Consider the following 11,544-nt stretch of genomic DNA (forward strand, 5'->3'; position numbering starts at 1 on the left):
GGTATCTGTTATCGTGACGCCATCACTAGATGGGTTGCCTACCACAGCTTAAGAGAGCCCCATCTACCCTCGAGAGAAGGATGGATTCCGCTAGTTTCTCAACCTGATATTTTAACTCACGGTACATTCAGCGCATCGCCTTCCCAAATGGTCACCCATTTGGTACAGGCCAGGCTCAACGTTACTTAACTTCAGTGATCTGGCGAGAACCGGTGTGTCAACGTGATTGTCCCATGAAAAAACTTTGACCTGATATAGAAAGCCTGCAAAAAAAAAAAAATAAATAAATAAAATAAACGAATGGAGAGGGGAAGAAAAAAGGTTAAAAGTGGTTTTGTTTAAAATGAAAGGAAAAGATTTTATTTTACAAAAAATTATTCGAGAGGGGGAAGTACAAGTGTGGCAGCTTATTTGGAATAAGAACGAAAATTGAAAATCGAAATATTGATTTTCGACTAAAATACAATGTTATCTACTTAATTATGATGTCGAAATTCGTAAAATATCCAAAAATTACGAAAGATTGATTTGTGAGGTCAGTCCCAAGAAGTTGTCATTGCTGTTTATTCAAATTTATATTAGCTTCACACAAAATTGAAGATACGAACGCAAAGTCCATAAAATATACAGAATATATATATATATATATATATATATATATATATATATATATATATATATATATATATATATATATATATAGTAGTTACATAATTGTTGGTAAAAAAATTCCAACAAAATACAATTGTCTTTGTTTGCTTTTAAGAGAGGTAATCTTTTAATAAATTAATTAACAAATAAAAATTAGTACAAAACTTGGTAACTTACAGAAGTAAGCAACCCAAAAAAAGGATAATAATCAACTTGAAAAACTAAAACTCTAGCCGGAAGTTATAGATGAAGTTTAATATAATAAACTAAATCTGACCGGAAGCCACTTACTGTGAACTTTGAGTTGGGCGTTCTCCTAGTTTTCTGATATTTGTGTGCGAGAATTGTAAGCAAATGAAGATAGATGAGATCTCTGATGTGGAGAAAGCATATTTGGATGGCAAAGCTATTGAGGGTGTTGAGAAGATTTAGTGATGATTCCATTTGAGAACAGGGTGTAGCAGTTGCCAGTGTGATTGCAAGAATTGGAATGGAATCGGTTCAAGGAATTTTTACGATTACTAAGCAGCAGAGAGTTAAGAGTGTTGATCAAGTAAGTGGTCTATCAGACATCTGTATGCAGTTTGATGATGCATCGAAGTGAAAACTGACTAATGAGGGTTAATGACATGCATTATAATGGAGAGAAATGATACAAGAATAATACAATGTAATAATAATAATGAATGTGTAATGTGAGTTTTAAAGATGGATTTACATTTGAACAATATAGGGAGACATGAGCAGAACAAGAGATCGCATGGCCACAACAAATGAATCGATGAGATAGCAAGGTCAGAAAGGGAAGGCCAGGGCATGGAAAGCAAGAAGTGATGATACGCTTGAGGGAAATGTTAGTTTATGAGTCAATTTCAAAAAGCCGTTAGTCAACTGAAAGTTCTCTTGTACGCATGCGCAAATATATCTACATTTTTCTGTTAACATTAGTTCATTCTTAGTTATCCTAATGACGATAGCTCAAATGGTTATGATTAAGGCTGAAACACTATATGTTTGGGTTTCGGTTTTGATTCTAGATGATTGCGCCGAAATCATGTTTTTTTTAACTTCTGAAATCACTACTATGTATTTGGTGCAATAATATAATATATAATAATCGATAGAGAATTGACTCTTTAATAATAGATACAAAATTTGCATAAATTAAAATATCATATTTAAGAAAACTTTCTGATAAGCAATGCCGGATGCCCCCTACTAGTATTATATATATATATATATATATATATATATATATATATATATATATATATATATACAGCATAATCACGTTGTATATAATGTACAGTATAATTATGTTGACAAAAAAAAACATAAAGCGGAAGACCAGTACCCGCATTAAGCTGGTCTGCAGTTAAATTTGTTGCTGGCTATCTTGCTCTTGCTTGTTGCTGGATCTCAACATTTTGAACCGAGAGAGAGACTTAGCTGTCGTACAAAGCTAAGACTCTGTAACATCATATTTGTATAGATACTCCCTCAGACATTTGGGCTCATGGATTTTAAATGTCTGAGGGAGTGGCACTCGTCTGACAAGACGTTGCAATCATCATATATATATATATATATATATATATATATATATAAGATAAGAACTTTAGCCGTTTTTCATGCCAGTCACGGCATATCTTCTCTCCTCCAAATTTTTTTTTGTTTAACACACACCTCCAAACATCCGGGCACCCAAGCTAGTCTATCTTCCAAATTCCAAGATATTGTTCATCTTACCGTTTATTTCTTTCAGCATGTGTAAATGTTCAATTCTTGATAGCATCTGTTCGTAGTGCAGAAGAAATCATATAATTATTATATCATTTTTTTTAATATTTTCGTCCTGACTCATCAGAATAACAAAAACTCATTCACTTAAAAAAAGAAGAGAAAAAGGGATTTGGGGCATGATTACTTAAATCCAAAAAAATTCAAAGTGTAGTTGCATTGTTTTTAAGATATTTATGCTAGTTTTTTTTTTGTTTTTTTTTTCTGCCTTAAAGATGGGGTAACTATGATAAAAACAATGCAAATATTCTTCGGATTTTTTTCGGACTTGTCCTGTCACAATATAGTACCATCTTAACACTAATCAGCAAACCTTTTTTCTTCGTCAACAATTTTTTTTTTCAATTAATCTTTTTTTTCTTTTGTCCTCTATTTTTTTATTCTTTCGCTAATTTTCTTTTTTTTTACCATTTATTCTTTATTTTATTTGTATAGATCGACACATGTCACTCTCATTAAGCATCATCATCATCATCATCATCATCATCATCATCATCATCATCATCATCTCCGTCGTCTTTCAGGACACTTCACTGCAGAATCTACACGACTTCTCCAGTTCTCTCGATCTCGCATGACAGTTTACAGGTCCGGAACACTTTCCAAGCCTGTGTCCTGTAGCAGGTTGTCAACGTAGGTCATTCACCTTTTCTTCTTCTACCACGGTTTGGGTGTCCATCTGTTGGTATCCAGAGAACTAGCTTGCAGTCTTCCACCTCTATCGCCCAATCTTACTAAAGTCCATCTCTAACATATTTAAAGTACCATAATTATATAATAACCACAGATCAACCCCCCCCTTCTAATATATTCAACTTATAAAAATCCCCTAATTTGCCTATTGCTAGACGTCACATCCTTATCTTGTAACCTAGCAATGCCCTTCCTTTTCTGATGAGAAGCATTAAGTTTCGGAATGCCCAGCATAAAGAGCTTTCATAACTCCTACACACTGTATTGTATTCCTTTGTTTCAAACTGATCAATAAATCTATGTACACCAATATATATATATATATATATATATATGTGTGTGTGTGTGTGTGTGTGTGTGTGTGTGTGTGTATGTGTGTTTCTCTTATCAATATATTTTCTTCTTGTTGAGATTTAAATTTTTTATATATCGAACAGTCTCCATTTAAAGAATCCTTACATACTTCTTTGATCCCTTACATATATATATATAGTCATATATATATATATAAATATATGTGTGTGTGTGTGTGTGTGTGTGTGTGTGTGTGTGTGTGTGTGTGTGTGTGTACGTATAATATTTTATAATAAATATTAACAAATTTTTATACCAACAGATACTAGTGGTTCACACTTATGCAAACAACTGTGTAGGAAACGATAATTACTGCTGATCGGGAGATTCGAACCCAGCAGTTCTTAAAACTACCCTTAACTTTACAGGCTATTGTAATTCCTCCTGGCCCCGGCAACTAACACAAAGCGCCAAGAAATTAAGTACCCATGAATGTCATTTCAACGGATGTTCAGAATAGGTAGTCAGAATGATGCGTTTTCATTAGTTGACCTTTTTTCTTAATCCTTAAAATAGAGCTCAACTTATATATATATATATATATATATATATATATATATATATATATATATATATATATATATATATGAAGCCTAACATCACAAGTACATTTGAAATGTTTTATTGCGACACATGCAGAAAGGCCAGCATATAAAATCAACGGTAGGTTTATTGATATGACAGGAGCGCGTTTGAAATGAATGTTTCTCTTTAAGGTGCAATTGAACCATGATTCATGACTTTTCCATTTTAAACTTTAATTCAAGCCATTATCACTACGCAAGTAGAAAGGCTAGGTATATGAAATTAACATCACGGTATTTGATATGACAGGGGCGCATTCAAAATTAATACTTATGCTCAGAACATAATTGAACCATGATACTCGACTTTTTCATTTTAAACTTTTATTCAAGCGGTTATATAAAAATAGTTTTATATAATCAACAGTATGTTCTCTACAGTGTAATGTAAATAACAATGTATTTTGGACTAAGTCATTGTGGGGAGACATGTGAAGCTTTCTCCTGGTGCACCGAGATGGGTTTATAACTAGAGTAGGCAATGCAATCGATTTGGTTGAAAAATGTGCAATTTCATTGATTTCGATTACAATAAAAATATGGGAATATGAAACATTCGTTGATCGTCGTCAATCCCAGGCAACATCGGGTTCCCTGATATATATATATATAGAAATAAAAAGTACAATAAGTTTACCAAGGTAATCAAAATGGTAAACTTAAAATATATTATAATATATTATATTCGAAACTTCGCGGATTAAGGACTATCCACTTATATTGTGCTTCCTTTTTAAAATTAAATATGGTTTAAACTCTTTTTCAAGATGTCTTTTAACAGGTTTTATTAATCATTTGTTCATATATATATATATATATATATATATATATATATATATATATATATATATGTGTGTGTGTGTGTGTGTGTGCGTGTGTGTGTGTGCGCGCTGAATTGAGTATCAAATTTTTAGAGGTGGCAAAAAGTTCAATTTTCCATGTAAGTTCAACATGGAGGTAATATTTCTCAAGTACCTTTTTTCTCTTTTATTCTTATTCAACCCTCTCTCAACAAGGCATGCTGCCCTTTTAACGCAAGGGGCTATGACTTAAAACCATGTGTACATGTAGCGAGTTAATCAGCGAGATGTCTGTTCACAGTACATTTTAATTTCTGTGTGTTAGTACAGACGAGGAAGCAGGAAACAGGGAGGGAATTCCAAAGTCGGAGGCAATAAACTCTTAGAGGCTTTCCGGCATCTACAGACCTCCACAGTGAAGATGTGGGATTTTGCTGCTTGCCAGGTTAGTCAGGGTTATGTACATTCAGGGGTCACACAGACTACAAGTTCATCAGCGGAGATTCCATTAATGTACTTGTAAAACAGACACCGGGATTCAACATTTTGGTGATGGGACAGAGGTTGGAGCTTGATTGATAGTGCGGGATCTATTAGATGGAATACTCAATTTTGGACCTAGTCTAAAAGCGAGAGACTAGTGGTGAATGCACATCATCATTACCTCAAAAATCGTTGCTATTTAAGGTCATTGTCAGATCACCAAAGTTAAGCAACATTCAACCTTGTCAGTTCTTAGATGAGTGACCATTTAGGAATGCCAGGTGCTGTAAGCAAATTTGCCACCCAAGTGTATGACTTGGTACTAACATTGTATGAAAATATAACTGGTGACAAACTAGTGTCCTGTCATGCGGATAACTATGGCCATACGTTTGGCCTCGTGCTATAAGATTGAGTATAAGAACCAAACATAAAAATTCTCTAATTGATTTTATGGAAAAGATTAAATTAGTATTTGAGAAGGACTTTTAAGATGTGGCGTCAAATTATGGAGATGATTAAGTTACAATTCGAGCCAGACTTTTTTAGAATTGGCATTTTTGTGTATGAAGGGCTAGCTGTGTCTGGCCGTGTGCAGAGGACTAGTTGTGTCTAGTCGTGTACAGCGGGTTAGCTGTCTAGCCATGTGTGAAGTACTAGCTATGTCTAGCCTGTACAGAGTGTTAGTTGTCTAACTACGTGTGGGGTGTTAGCTGTGTCTAGTGGTGTACAAAGGGCTAGTTTAGTCTGGTGTAGTGTAATGTTAGCCGATTGCGTCTGTTGGTGTATATTGCTAGCTAACTGTGTCTGTTAGCATACTGAGAGCCAGCTGTGTCTGGTGTCGTGTATTGAAAGCCAGCTGTACCAAGAAGTTCATAATTCAGGACATTATCTACAAGTGTGTAGCCACATATGAAACGAAAACATCGTTTAAATTGTCTCCGCGGACTTGAGGTGTAACGGATAAAGTACTAAGTTCTAAGTTGAACGTTCTATCAGACGATACTTAAAATACAATTGCAAATTACTTGAGCCTTCTAACGCGGCCATGACTGATGGAACAAAAGCATGCTAACCCTCTTTGTAGATTAAATAAAAGGTTCTGTGCAAAATTCCGTGCGGATTCCCAAGTTTAACAGAAAGATTCCTGAATTCGATAAGATACACCTGAAGAACGTTGGGGATTTTATCGATCAGTTCGTTATGAGAATAACACTCAAGATGAGAACAGTAGTCCGAATAATTCAAATGATACAGATTATCAAATCCTTATATAAAAAAAAGCAATAACATAAGGACAAACCCTCTTTTTACTTTTTAAATCAATTTCATTTATATATATATATATACTTTCGCCAACAAACAAGGACCAGGACAGACTTATCTAGACAAAAATATAAAAGCACAATGAGTCGGTGGTCACGCGTACATCTGCACCACTGGTTTTGTATTGAGTCTACTTGTCTCGTGCACAAGTCTTTGTTTAGTCAAGAACTAAAACTGATATGCTTAGTAAAAATACGAGCAAACAGTAAATAAGAGTTCAACAGAAATGCCTCTGACAATAAGTGTTCTGATTGGATAATGTACCAATCACTCCATTTGTAAGAACAAACTTACATAAAAGAAAACAGTTCGTTAACATATAATTGGGTGAGGAAATGACGAAGACTAACTGTTCAACATAAAAGTATTCATTTATGCAGTTGCATTTTCGGTGTTACAACGGTGTTGCTGAACTTTTCGTATCTGGTTTCAAATCGCTTGCAGCCACTTTGTCACAATTGGGTCGGTCTGTTTTTTTAGTTTTTGGTCAAGAACTGTTCTCGTTTGGGGAGAGCTGCTTTTATATGGTCTGCAACAGTATCGGTTTGTTTGCGCGTTCTGTTTGACTTTTCGTGGCCTAGAACAAGAAAAGATTTCTTTTTAATTTTATTTTTTCAGAGACTTGGGCGTCTGTTGTACCTTTTATTTTTGTTTTGCAAAAATTATTGATCGGCTGTTTCCATGAAATAAATTCATGTATTCAGTCTGAACCCAGTAGGTTCGTGGCATCTCTTATGACATAGATGTTTTATCTTTTTGTTTTTCTCAATAGTGTCAATTTTGAATTAGAGCATTGAATTTCATGCATACTGATCCTATTTACTTGCCTCCCCACGAGGGCAGAGTTAGACACAAGGTCGGTTTTTAATGTGGGGAAAGTCCAACTCCTCCAAAAAAGGACACTCTGGATAGGAACAAAAAATTAAAATTGTCTCAGTCATGAAAGATTTTTCCTCTACTGACTGAGGACTAGCATCAGAACAGATACTACACTGTGATCTTGGTATGAAGGTCAAGAAATTGAAATTAGTGTTGTTCAACAATGGAAAAGTTTTTATAAATTATCATGAATCTTTATTTGATCAATTATATTTGTTTTTGTGGTCGTCAGAGACATCGGAGAATACGTTTTTCTCGCATTGTTAGTCGTTACAGGCCTTTTTGGAAGTCAGCTCAACTTGAAGGCACATGATTCAAACAACAACGTTAGATCAGATGCATAGAATTTCGGTAAAATACCATGCATGAAACGGTTATAGGCATTTGCCGTCTATTGTTAAAATAAAAATGTATGCAAAAATGGAAAAGTGGAATAGCCATGGGGATAACTTGTTAAAGGTATAAGCTGAAAGAATATCTATACTACTACTACTACTACTACTACTACTACTACTAATAATAATAATAATAATAATAACTAGCGAGACCTGTGGAAATTCCACAAGGGACTCATTCATATGTAATGTATTGATGTTGGCATCTTGTGGATGTTCAGTGTAAATGGAGACGCTCTGATATTATTGTAGCTTTTTTGTTAAACCTGCAAAAGTATTTCTCTAAGCTAGCACGAACGCCCGGCAAAGCCCGGTCGTAAAGTACGCTTAAATATGATATTTTAATTATTGTAGATTTCGTATATCTTATTAAGGAATTAATGTTCTATCGGTTTTTATATATTATAAAGTTGCGATTTCAAAAATAAAAAAATATATCCCTATGACTTGGGTGCAGTAGCTTGACTCGAAATCGAAATAAAAATTTATAAAAAAGTATAGTTATATATATATATATATATATATATATATATATATATATATATATATATATGTATAACTACTTCATTTACTCACATAAAATTAATATACGAAAGTATAGATGTATGCGTAAACTTTAAGTATTTACTTCAAAAGTGCTCAATACGTAAGTAGAGCTAGTTAGTAATTTATAAAATATACATGGCGATTAAGCTACACTGAATATTCGGCGTTTCGAAATTAACTCTTTCCATATCTATTTTTAATGTAGTGAAATAAATTCTTTTGAGAGTGCTCGACTGTTTTAGGAGCTTAGTATAACTACTTCATTTACTCACATAAAATTTATATACGAAAGTATAGCTAGCTCTACCTACGTATTGAGCACTTTTGAAGTAAATACTTAAAGTTTACGCATAAATCTATACTTTCATATATTAAATTTATGTGAATAAATGAAGTAGTTATACTTAGCTCCTAAAACAGTCGAGCACTCTCAAAAGAATTTATTTCACCACATTAAAAATAGATATGGAAAGAGTTAATTTCGAAACGCCGAATATTCAGTGTAGCTTAATCGCCATATATATTTTATAAATATAAGTCTGTTAGGAACAGCGAAAGTGTTAAGGCTTGAATGTCTAAAGGCAAAGGTATTTACCTGATGTTCAAAACAAATCCAACTAAAAACATCCAAAATTTGGAACTATTATGAAATAATATTACTACTACTACTACTACTACTACTACTACTACTACTACTACTACTAATAATAATAATAATAAAATTGGAATCAGAGGAATGACTGGAAAAATACAACGAACAACAATAATGAAAACAGCTGAAATATTAAGGAAAACCCTTGAATGTGGAGATTAATACACACAAACCACAAGTGCAGACCAAACAAACTGCTTCAGAGACAAAATATGAAGCACTACATGAAACCAAGAACATTGAAACTGCATACCTATAAGTTTTCTAACCCCTCCCCCATCCCCCCATTATCACATCACTGGCCCCTCCCCAAAGAAAAGAGTGAGACCGAATAGCCAAGTAGTCAAGGAGGAAGGAAAGGCTAAGGAGTGAGCACTGACCAGATCTCCATTGTATAAGTGCGAAGAGAACTGGGGCCTTGGGGAGGCTTACTGCCACTCAAATTCCAGTAAACACCAATGGCCACTGCCAACGAGAAATCAATGGCAAGCAGCTGTTGCGATAATGCAAATTTATTTGCAAATATTATCAAAAGAGGTGGAGAGTACTGGAAAATCTGGAGAGACTTGTTGTCAGTCAGCTTCCAGAAACATCACAGGCTGTATTCAACGAGATCTTTGATGACCTGTGTGAAAGCTCCTTGTGAGCTCATAATAATAAAAGATGCGGAAAAGGAAAAAGAGGAAAAAAGGATAAACCAAAAGATGCTGAAAGAAATAAAAAGTAGAAATATGGCAAGGATCAACTACAAGAAAGCGTATGACAGGATCCCTCAAGCATGGATTATATAATGCTTGAGAATGTACAAAATACCAGGCAAGATTATCAATTTTGATTGAAAAAGCAATGAGAACATAGAGACTTGAACTGACAGCGGGACAATGTATAAATGAGATAAAAATATAAATAAGTTTCTTCCAAGGAAATTCCCTATCATCACTATTAGTCATCATAGCCATGATGCTCCTTAACAATATACTAAGGAAATGGTAAGCCGAATACAAGTTTACTAATATAAATGAAAGAATGAACTAGCTAATGTATATGGACAACCTGAAACTTTTTGCAAGAAAGAAAAAAAATACTAGAGATTCTAATAAACACAACCAGAATAGTTATAAGAAGGGGAAAAGGAGAGGAAACTGGAGGTACAGAACTAATCAAGCAAGTAGAGATGAGGACACTAGGCGAAAAGGACACTATATATTTGGGAGTTCTGGAAATCAAATCCACAGAAATGAAAGAGAAAATTGGTAAAAACATACTTAGGAACACGAAGAAGGAAGCTCCTAGAAACTAAACTATATAGCACAAACCTAATAAAAGGTATAAACATATGGGCAGTATCACTAGTAAGATACGTTGGACTGTTAAAAAGCTGGAACAAAGTAGCACTCAGATATCTCAACCAGAAGACAAGGAAACTTATGACCATGCACAATGCACTTCACCCAAAGGATGATATTGACAGACTCTACGTGAAAAAGAAATTAAGAGGAAGAGAACTGGTTTGTATAGAAGATTGTGTAAAAGATCAAAATAAAAAAGAATGAGAAAAATACATAACACACAGAATAGAAAAAGGTTAATCACCACAGCAAGAGACACTGAAAATAAACAAGACAAAGAACAGAGAGGAAAAGAATAAGACGAGAAAAGAACAATGTGAAGAGAAACAGCCACACGGACGTTTCATAAGGATGACAAAAGATGGACTCACAAAAACACATTAGACATAACTATGAAAAAGATACCTAAGCAGAGGAACTGGATCACTAATAACAGCTGCACAAGATAACGCAATTAGAACCAACCATATCAAAGCAAAGATCGACAAGACACAAGAAAATAGCAAAGGCAGACTCTGTGAATAAAGAGACTAAATGATAAACTACATAATAAGTGAATATAGCAAGCTAGAAAGAATATAAGAATAGATACGATCACATGTAGAACGCAGTACACTGGGAACTATGTGAACAACCGCATCTTGAACTCCTAGAAAAATGGCACAAGCACAAGCCGGCAGCAGTACTTGAGAACGGAAATTACAAAATCCTATGGGGCATGGACGTACATACACATAAATCCATCTAAGCAAGACAACTAGGAGTAGTATCAAGAAAATCAAATATAACTGAAAGATAATGTGATTAACCATCACCTGTTCTAGAAAAAAAAAAACCTTTTAAATTATTAATAACCTCCCACACATCTCCTTCCCAGCCGAAAAAGGCTTCTCAAGACTATTCAGTCTGTTTCATATTGGGGTTACTCTGTGAGGCTCAACAAAAAGCTTTGAAATGCCATGCTGTACAGAGTTCTCATTTACCCAACACTCATAATTGATGTATACCCTTATTGAATTTTTTTATTGAAGT

The sequence above is a fragment of the Euprymna scolopes genome, chromosome 13, assembly GCF_053919585.1.
Source record: "Euprymna scolopes isolate OS-2025 chromosome 13, ASM5391958v1, whole genome shotgun sequence".
NCBI lineage: Eukaryota > Metazoa > Mollusca > Cephalopoda > Sepiida > Sepiolidae > Euprymna > Euprymna scolopes.